Genomic DNA, 10,528 nt, shown 5'->3' on the forward strand with positions numbered 1-10,528 from the left:
GCCCACCAACCAGCTGGGTCCCAACCCAGTGCCCAGCCCCTTGGGGTGTCCAATGTAGCAGTGGCTGGGGTGGTGCGGGGGTTGGCAAGGAGGTTGTGACCTTAGCTTGACTTTACACTCCCACCATCCTGGACGAGAAGATAAGGAAGGGGGGGGGGGGGGGCAGTGAGCTCTCTGTCCTCGAGCTCAGGGACCAGGCCAAAGAGAGTGGATGACTCAAGCCCACCCTGGCGGATGGGAGGTGGGTTCCCTGGGGTCCCGGGAATCTCCTGAGCCACCTGCTGCCCGAGCACCTTTCTCCATCTCACGGGTGCTGACAGGAACGCCCCTCAGAGATCACTCAGCCATCCCCCTCACCATCACTGCCATCAGCACTAAAGCCTAGTGCTTGCCAGTTCCCAGAGGTCGGAGGGCATCCTGTCCTCAAATGCCTCTATGGTCACCTGCGTGTCTCTGACTGCATCAGCCAGAAACATGCAAATCCTTCCAGTGACCACTCAGGCCTGCTTCTTTTCACAGTTTCGGAGCCACCTGCTCAATAGGTGACCAAGCACACCCCTCCCCTCCATAAGCTCCCGGCTCACCACCTATAAAGTGTCACTTGGGACTGGAGGCTGCCTCCAGCTCCGTGCATCTCTGATTCTGTGGCGGCTGTGGAGCTCAGAAGCACCGTCCATGTCCTGGCCAGCCCTGCCCAGCAGACTCACAATGCCCAGTTCTCTCCAAGCCGCTTCATCAGCAGCCAAAATACCAGCCCCTTTAAAGATCACTACTAGGAAAGGTCTCGGCAGAAATCCCATCACAGCGGCTCCCTCACACAGAGGACAGGAACCTCCTTCCCAAAAGCAGGATCCGCTCCCTGTGGGGAACACAAAACTGCCTCCTCCTCAGGCTGGCGCCTTGCCAGAGACTCCACCACTGGGGATTTCTTTAATGAGTCCTCTTCCCCACGTTAAATGAAAATGGCCCCAGGGGGGCTCACAGAGCAAAGCGTTACCAACCCTTAAAAACTTAGGACAGACTAGTTTCTTTTTCTCCTCCTAAAGTGATACTTCATTTTGGTCTGTATACAAAAGACCAGGAGGTAAGGGACAAGTAGGTAGCCAGGGAGGTGAGAGCTGGTCGCAAAGACACTGAGTCTGAAGGGAACCCAGGGGCTTGGGGCAGGGACCCTGGATGGTAGCCAAGGGGACAAAAACAGACCCCTCCAAGAACCCTGGAGGGGCCCAGGCTGCAGGGGCCAAGGGAGCCTGAGGGGCAGGCGGGCCCAGGGCCATCAGACAGCCGGCCCCACAGTTGCTGAACTCCAAGGCCACCTGAGGACCTAGGAAGTGAGGCAGTGAGGCACCCTGGCCCACCCAGGCCCACCCAGGCCCCGCCCAAGCCGAGGTGGACGAGGCCTCAGGCAGGCAGGAGGCCATCTGGACCTCAGGCTCAGCACGGCCCCCTAAGAAGTTTCCATCTCAAACCAGGGGGTCCTCCATCCCAGAAAATCTCTCTCTCTCCAGTCTGAAGCCGAGTCAGAAAGCAGGGCCAAGAGTGACTGGCTGTGCTGTGGGGGAGGGGTGTGGGGGGTGCAGAGATGCCACTCAGCTCAGTCCACTCTGTTCTCACGTCTGGCCCAGGCCCCGCCAAGGATGTCCAGGGGCATTAAAACAGCTTTGTGAGAAGGCCCAGGGGAAGGGGTGCTAGGGCCACTGGGAGGGTCAGCAGAGCCCCCTCAGTGCAGTAGGGACCAGGCATTGTTCAGCCTGGAGGGGAGAGGTCGCTGAGGAAACCTGAAGACACAGCCACCAAGGCCCCACGGAGGCCCCACCGTGAAGAGCCTCAGGCCCCATGGGCAGGGACCTGCTCTGAGGAGGGGAGGCTGCCGCCCCAGCCAAGCACGAGTCACCAAGGCCAGTTACAGAGTGGGTTTCTCTGGTCAGAAGTCTACTGCCCCAAAAGGCTTAACCTCAGGCCAGCCTGGAGGCAGAAGAATGGACCAAATGACCTCTCAGGAGCACAGGCCTAAGGCACTCTGACACTTCATCCAGACACCTGCCCTCTGCGCACGGCTGGAAGTACAGGCCAGTCAAGAGAAGGGCGGGCTAAGCAAGCACGTGCTTCAGGAGGACCTGAGTGAGGTCTTCAGACCCTCTGCCCAGCCTTGGAGAGGTGGCCACCTGGGTCTCGAAGGATCGTTTATCGTACTGGTTTGCCAATAGAATTTAACTCCCTAGCGGTACATGGAAAGCCCTTTACAGATATCGCCATAGTTGTCAGGTAACATCTCGGCAAGAAATTCCACCACACTGTGTGCACTTGGGATGGGATGTGTGCCTTAGTCATCCATGTGTCTGCAACACCTAGCACAGTGCCCAGCACACAACACATGCTACATACACAATTAACCAGCGAAGGAATGAATAATGATTAGCGGTTGGGCACTGAGGAGGGAGCCAAGCCGCGGCCCAGGGAGCACAGGAGAAGGGAAAGTCGCCTGCCGGATGGCTCAGGTTGTTAGAGTGTCACCCTGATGGGCCAAAGTGTGGTCCCCAGTCAGGGCACATACAAGAAGCAGCCAGCAAATGCATGATAAATAAGTGGAACAACAAATCAATGTCTCTCTCCCCACCCCATTCTTCTCTCTCTAGAATCAATAAATTAAAGAGAGAGAACAGAAAGTAGGATTAAAAGAGGAGGTGGCCTGGTGAGCCTCTCTTTCACAGTTTTACCAAGAGCTAAGAGCAGGCTATCGAGAACTATCAGGAAAAGTAAAACCCCATTGATGGCCGCTCGGCCAGTGCAGCGCCCACGCAGGCTCCTCCAGCACAGCCCGGAGGATGGCCACTCTGGGGAAGCACAGAGGGCCTCGGGGAGCCAGAGCTCCATCCCGGTGGGACCAGGCCAAGGTCCAGGGCTGAAGGTCCTCTTGCCATCCCACCTCTCTTTCTCCCTGTCCTATCTTAACACCCCTCTTCAATCTGCCTCCAGGAGCACTGTGTGGGCCTGGGGGAAGCTAGCTGCCCACAGACCCAGGGCCGTCATTCTGTCAATAAGCACCCTGAGAGATGAGGCCACACGCCAGGACGCCAGGACCCCAGGGCCCGGCCTCCGTGGGAGGCCACCTGACTTACAGGCTTCACTTGGCCCAGACACACACACACACGTGTGGGTTCCTGTGAGTGTCACATGTAGAGCTACATTTTGAAATTAATAAACAGGTCAGACATTGAGTCAGGAGCCAGAAGTAGGACAGGAAGTGGAAAAAAGTCTCCCACTTCCCTCCAGGTGTTTGGGGGCTTGCGAGGGCCCCTTCCATTTCCATGACGTCATGGTTGACAAGAGGGGCAAATAGGGCACCCTTTGAAGCTCTCCCGCAAAAGCCACATCCTCTGGAAAGTGGAGTTAAAAATACCGAGTTAGAGATACCATCGCCCTAGGCCACGTGCCGAGGCCAGGCAGGCTGCGCCGTTACACCGCCAACCGCAGGTGCGACAGGAAGCCCCACCACCACCACCCACCGAGCCCCTGGGCTGAGTGGCAGCCCCGCCCGGCAGCAGCGGGCGGAGAGGTGCTGCACACCCCACTGCAGAGAGGCCTGCCCTGCCCCGCCTCTGCACCCCGCTCTGAACCAAGCCCTAAGATCAAACTTTGATCTCACCTAAACCCTTGCTTAATACAGGACAGGCCCTCAACGCCTATGTCCAGCCCACCTTCCCTCAAGTGCGGGGGCCATGGCTGCCCCACAAACACAGCTGGGGCTGGTTCTCCAGAGAAGGCCTCCAGTCCAGGCGAGGCAGGAGTGACGAGTGATGGCCGGGACTGACCTCTGCTTCTCAGAGACCAGAATACCAGAACGCAGGACACCAGGAGGCAAGGGGCCTAAAAGCTGAGGCCAGAATCTAACGCCCGCAAAACCCCCGAGCTGGACTTCCTGCACTGTGGTAGTGTCCTTAGCCATCCACCTGGGGGCAGCAGCGCTCCACCAAAGAGGCCTCTTTTTCCCTTAGGCTGTCTGTTCATTCTGGGGATGGAAAGCCCCCAAAGCTTAGGAAACCCTCTTTTCTCTTCCTAGGAAAAGAAAAAAGCATGTGGTTTTTATTCTGCCAGGCCCTGTCCTTTGCCAGGCACTGCATGGGGCTCCCGCCCGTGTAATCCTCTCACATCCCACGGGGGAGGGAGGGGTCTGGATCAGGCCCCGCAGGCAGCAGGCAGGGGGCACTACCTGCCCAGGATTTCCAGGCTTGCTCAGACAGGAGCGCTGAGGAAGGGCCTGGGAGCCCTGCTGCCTGGGGGAAGCAGAGCCACAATCAAGGAGCCTGGGCTGGGTTCCAGGATCTACCCCTTTCCTTGGCTTGTGCCCTGGGCAGGTCACTAGGCCCACGGTCTCAGTCTCCTAGTGGGGTCAATGCTCTCTCACGGGGCCGTAAGAAAAGGTTCTCTTTCACACTGCATACCAGCCACCTGCCAGACACCGGGCTTGGCTCTGGACCCCCATGCAGTCTCTGTGTGAACTCTGGATGAACTTCACACAGATGAAGTTCAATAACAGGCAAAAGGAACCACCAGTATTGGTTGCCTCTGGGGAAGAAGGATTGACTTCAACAGGGCACAGCGGGTCCTTTGGGTGGTGGAATGTTCCAGTGGGGACCTGGGCATGAGAGGTATCAGTGACCGTGATTGCATGACGGAGGTTTTTGTTATATTTTGGGGGTTAGTCCTGGGGCAGAAATCCAGAGAACCAGTAGTAATCTGTAAGCTTCACTGCCCCTCACTAGCCTTCTCTCCTGGGGCTTTCAACTTTCCTGAGTCCCAATTTTCCATCAATCACACAGATTGAAAAAGTAGCCCACCTCAGCACTGTGGAAAGGATTGTGAGAAATAATGGGGGTGAGGTGCCTAGTAAACTGAAACGCAGATCATAAGGCAATGTCCTGGAAAATGAACTGCAGTCCTGCATGCAGATCAGCTGGGCTGGGTCAGGCTGGACCACCACAATGAATTAAAAGTGCGGCTGCCCCTTAACTAAGCCAGCCCCCAGGTGGGCTTAGGACTCCAAGGCCCACCTATGTGCCACTGTTTCCTTACCATTGTTTCCTTGCCATAGCAGAGGGCTGAGCTCCCTTCACTTCGGCCCCAGGAGTTTCCGGGAGAGCTGGGTGGAGGGCAGTTACAGAACTGGGAGGCACTGGCAAGCCTGTGGCCAAGTTTCTGGTAGAAGCCAGCACTCCTGGCTCCAGAGCACCCCAGGCCTCCCTGGGCCCTCCACCACCTCATCCCTGAACTCTCTGGCTTCTTATCCCCCTTCTCACCCTCTGGCAGCCCCTCTGCCTTCCGAAGGGCCCCCTCGACCCCTGGCAGGACACACAGTCAGAAAGCACGAAGCCAGACCTCTGCAGTACCTGCCAGTGGGCAGCTTCTCTCGGCGGCCATCCTCTCTCAGGCCAATACCATGGTTGGGGGTGGGGTTCACCACCTTTGGGAAGAGGGGAGCCCAGTCTGTTTGCTCCGGAAATGTGGTGACGCTCCCATTCAAGAGGCAGTAGGATCCAGGGGGGAGATCCCTCCCATTTTCAAAGCCTTTCAAAAATCTCGCTGAGGAGCAGAGGAGAGTGCCTGTCTGTGGTTTCCCTGTACCGCCCACATAACATTCATCAGAGAAAAAAATAAAATATTAGAAGGGCATATAAGCGTAAGACAAGGTTGGCAGGAGTTAAGAGGGTTTAAGCAGACGAAGGAATGAGACAGTGGTGAGCAACTGGCCTCCATTTCATGCTCCCAACCTTGATGGGAAGAAACCAGGTGAATCTGAAAAAGGACTTTTTCCAGTGGAGACTTTGAGACACTATTTTCAGCAGCCTCTATAGGGTGCCCTTGCTTCCCCTTGCTGTCCCAAGTTATTCAGTGACTTACCAAGGACATGGATGGGGTGACATCCTAATCTAGAATCTGCATGAATACCCTGCATCTGCACACCACCAAAGCAAATCTCTCTTAACCTTCTTGGTAAACCTAAGCAGTAGGCAGAGATTATCCCCCACTTTCACAAATGAAAGAACAGGTTTGCTTGGCTCACAGTGAACTAGGCTCACATTAGCACTGGACTCAGATCCCCTAGTTTTCCACCAAGCACCGTGGACACCCAAGTCCCAGATGGTTCCAGCAGCCATCACAGAAGTGGGAGCATGAACAGACTGGGGTCTCAGGATAGCCCCAAGACCTATGTCTGATATTCTCCCTTGCCTCTTCTGTGACTACACCTACTTGACCGCCCTTTAGGGTCAGATTAGAATGACAAAACAGAGCACTGAACATTAGGAAGCACTCCCCAATAAAAGCTGGTAATGTTACTAGTCTCATGGGGCAATACTATTTACACATACAAACTCCACTACTCAATCATCTGGCATGAGAGGCAGTTAAGTAACATTAGACACACTCCCACTGCTGGGTCCCACAGCTCTTTCTCAGCTGTCAGACTGCAACCTAAACGTCGCCTCTCAGAGAGGTCTTTCCTGACTACTGTGTCTAAGCAGCTCCCTCCCCATCCCCATTTAAGATCATTTGTCACACTGTTTATTTCCATCTACAACAGGATTCTACCCATGCTAATTTGACTCTCATCCCAACTAGAATTTAAGGCTCAGAAAAGGGAGGCACAATATTCATTCTGATCACCTCTGTATCTCTAGTACCTGGTACAGAAGAGGCACTCAACTATTTTTCAACTAAATGGTGTAGTAGAAAGGAGCTCTTTCACTAGAGATTTCTTTTACTAATACACTGCAACTAGATTGGGGTAAAATATTGATAACTGGTAAAGCTGAGTGTTGGATATCTGGACGTTTATTTTACCCACCTCATGTGTGTGTGTGTGTGTGTGTGTGTGTGTGTGTGTGTGTGAACATTTCGTTAATAAAGTTAAAAACAAAATTGTTCATCCCAGGGATTTTGTAAGGCCAAGCAGAGCCGAACAGCAGACCCTAGTGGGGGGTCCTAGGGAGTCTCTCTTCTCCAGGAAAGGGGGAGGCCTGCCACTGGCCACCGGAGCCCTTCCCTGAAAGCCAGTAGAACTGGATGTGCTTTGAGGGAGAATAAACCTGGAACACTCAGCGACTCTTGACGACTGCTGTGAGAGCGCTGGTACACCAGAGCACTTACGTTAACAGGGTACTTCCACTTACATTTTCCTGGGACAAATGTGTGAAGTATTATTATCCCCATGCTTATTATTTTATTGCATTCAAAGCTTCATCCAAATGCTTTGGAATCAGAGCGAAATCAAATTGAAATCCTAACACTTGCAAACTGAGTTTCTATTTCCTCATCGGAGAAAGAATGCCACCACCCAACCTCATGGGATTAGAGGGAACACAAGAAACAGAGGATGCTTAATACCTCGTCAGGCGGTCATTGTTGGCACACTAGCCCTGGACAGCAAGGGCTGTCTTATCTTTGATTTCCCCTGCACTATAGGGCACAGTGCCTAGGTGTCTAATTATTTGCAAAATTTTAGAGACAGAACAAAAGGTCAACAGACAAAGTAAGTGGCAGAACAGGCCCTTAAACCAACATCTTCAGATCAAGCAAGTACTTTCTGCAACACCAGGCTGCCTCTCTGGTGGCTTAAAAAATACCTCTTTTCTATCCGATTGACCTAAGTTTTGCCATGAGCTTGAACCCACCTATGAATTCAGTGTAAGCAAATACATATTGTTTTATATAGTTCTTCACAAGCTTCCTCCTCCTTTATTCTCATTTCCACATCTAAAATCTCTGTTCAGGGAAGTGTTGTTTTCCCCCACAGGAGAAACCAATGTTTTGTATCTGTTAAATTTTTAAAAATGAAAGGTATGTATAAAGTTATACCACACTGAAACTTCTGTCTAGATGCCCAAAGCTGCAAGCCACTAAGCTGGGAGGGCAGCAGGGTCACACAGAGTTCATACAAGCCCCCCGGCCTCTGGTAATCGGTCGGTGCTAGCTTACTGAGCCTCTAAAACCAGGTCTTGGGGAGCAGGTCTCTGGGAGCTCCCCAAGTATTTCCCAACCATCATAACAAAAGTGTTTTGAAGCACAAAGATGAAAAGATGTGGTTAAAGAGGCCAAAGGTATAGGCTGCTAAGAGAAGAAAACACGGGAGATAGTTTCCATGTGATGGAGACAGGAAATGTGTGGGCAGGAGGTGCTGAGGGCTGGGCTTGCCCCCACCACAAAGAATGGCCGAGAGAGACTACATACACACAGTGCTTGTAACACATGGCTTCCGGCCCCACAAAAGAGCACAGAAAATAAAAATAAACCTGCCCATAAATGTGTTGAGCTACAGGCAACAGGAAATGCTAAGGCATACCTCACTCTCTCGCTCATTGTACTCAAACATGCCGTGTTGAGCACCCATGTGGAAGGCCCACAGAGCGGCATTATTACAACGCAGCCAGTGGCATTAAGAAAGGCCCAGAGACAGGGAGAGGCCTCTAGTGACCAGATTGCCTACCCTGGTTCAGTGCCTCTCATCTTCCATGTCTTTAGCTACTTCAGCTAAAAGAAAACACCTAAGAATCAGAGGGCAAGGGGTGGAGGGTAACACATGTTTTTTAAGCTCGAATAGTTCCACAGCTAGTTCTTTTGTATATAGACTTGAGAACCACTGAGCAAGTCAACAGAAACCTTTAAAATAGTCACTTGTAATGAGCTTTTAACTAAATTAAACTCAAGGCTCCAAAAGCAGTCTGGAAGCTTCTGCCCTGTTGCAAGTGGTGAAAGGACACAGCACAGCTGAAGGCTTCCTGCTGACTGCCGGGACCTGGCTTGGGCAGCTCACCTCGGACACAAGAGCTAATTTAATAAATGGGAATTTAGCCTCTGCCCCATCTCTCTTTCATTCAAAATACCTGTTTATCAATGTAGACTAAAAATAATCCAGAAGCCTCCTAATAAAGCTATATATCCGTATATAAAGCTATATATCTGTATATATCTGGACCAATCACGATTTTAGGGAACTAGTACCCCTGAGAAGGGCAAACCAGGGCCCAGTGACCAACAGTCTGCTCTTGTAAATAGTTTTACTGAATGGAAGCATGCCCGTGTACAGGAGAAAAGTTTACACACTCCTGATCTAGAGCTGTTCTCAAACATAGCTGCATGCCAGTTACATGGAGAGCTCATAAACATGGAAGCCCAAGCTTTTTGCCAAGTTCCCACGGAATTGTGAGATGCACCAAAATCTGAGAACCACTGCCCTAGACCAGAGCTTCCTAAACCTTAATACTCACGTGAATTCCCCAGGGACCATGTTAAAACAAAGATTCTGCTTCAGTAGAGTCGGGGGTAGGGCTTGAGTCTCCTTTTCCACCAAGTTCCTAGGTGGCATAAGTACCACTGGTCAGTGGACTACATTTGGGGTAGCAAGAATGCAGATCAGTGCTTCCCCAACTTGGCTGCACATGAGAATCACCTAGGTAGCTGTGCAAAGTACAACTGCCGCCCCCAATGATGTTTATTCACTTGCTCTGGGGTGTGACCTGGGCAATGAGATTCATTTTTCACTCCCCAAAGGATTCTACTGTGCAGCCATGCTGGAAAACCTCTGAGGCACAACTCCTCATCTCAGCGGTCAGCTCAGCATTCAGCTGTTTAAAGAGTGGCATTCTCAACACGGCTTGCTTATCCCTTCTATGCAGCACCCAAGATGGAAACGGGGTGTTGTAAGACACATGGAAATACGCCCAGGCTTTAGCCAGCAGACCTATTGTTCCACCCACGCTGGGTCGGCTCTGATCTTGAGCAAGTTACAAACCTCAGCTTCTATTTCTCCATCTAATGAGGACTGGAACCCCTGAGATAATCAATCACAAGAATAAAATGAGAGAATATTTGTGAAAGTAGTTTAGAGAGTACCGTATCCTATAAATAAGCATATAAACAAACCCCCCTCTTGTACTCTGCTCACATTGCCTAAGAGATACATAGAGGGATGTCCAGAGAGTCCAGCCATTGTTAACATAATGAGCACAGTTTGCGTGATATCGATGTAACCTGGCAACCAAGGAGAGTAGACTGGAATGTGCAAGCATGAACAATGACAACTTCACTGAACTAGTCAGTGGGGGTGGTGGATATTGTTGAGTGAGCTTGGGTACTGTGTGGCTGTCACATTCAAGATGACTGAGCAAGTAGAGCAATGAATCTCTATCAGGTTTTATGTTAAGCCTGAACATTCCTCTGCAGAAACTATGTGGATGATTCAGAAGGCCACAGCTATGGGCAACTGGTGATTGGCAGCTTCACCATGACAACATGCCCGCTCATGCATCACGTCTACAGCAGAGTTTTTTGCAAAACATCAAGTCACCCAGGTGACTCAGCCCTCCTACAGCCCAGATTTAGCACTCCGTGACTTCTGGCTTTTCCCAAAACTAAAATCACCTTTGAAAGGAAAGAGATTTCAGACTGTCGATGAGATTCAGGAGAATATGACAGCGCAGCTGATGGCAATTGGGAGAACTGTGTGAGGTCCCAAGGTGCTTACTTTGAAGGG

This window comes from Phyllostomus hastatus, unplaced genomic scaffold (assembly GCF_019186645.2).
Source record: "Phyllostomus hastatus isolate PE091 unplaced genomic scaffold, TTU_PhHast_1.1 phas_contig_348, whole genome shotgun sequence".
Taxonomy (NCBI): Eukaryota; Metazoa; Chordata; class Mammalia; order Chiroptera; family Phyllostomidae; genus Phyllostomus; species Phyllostomus hastatus.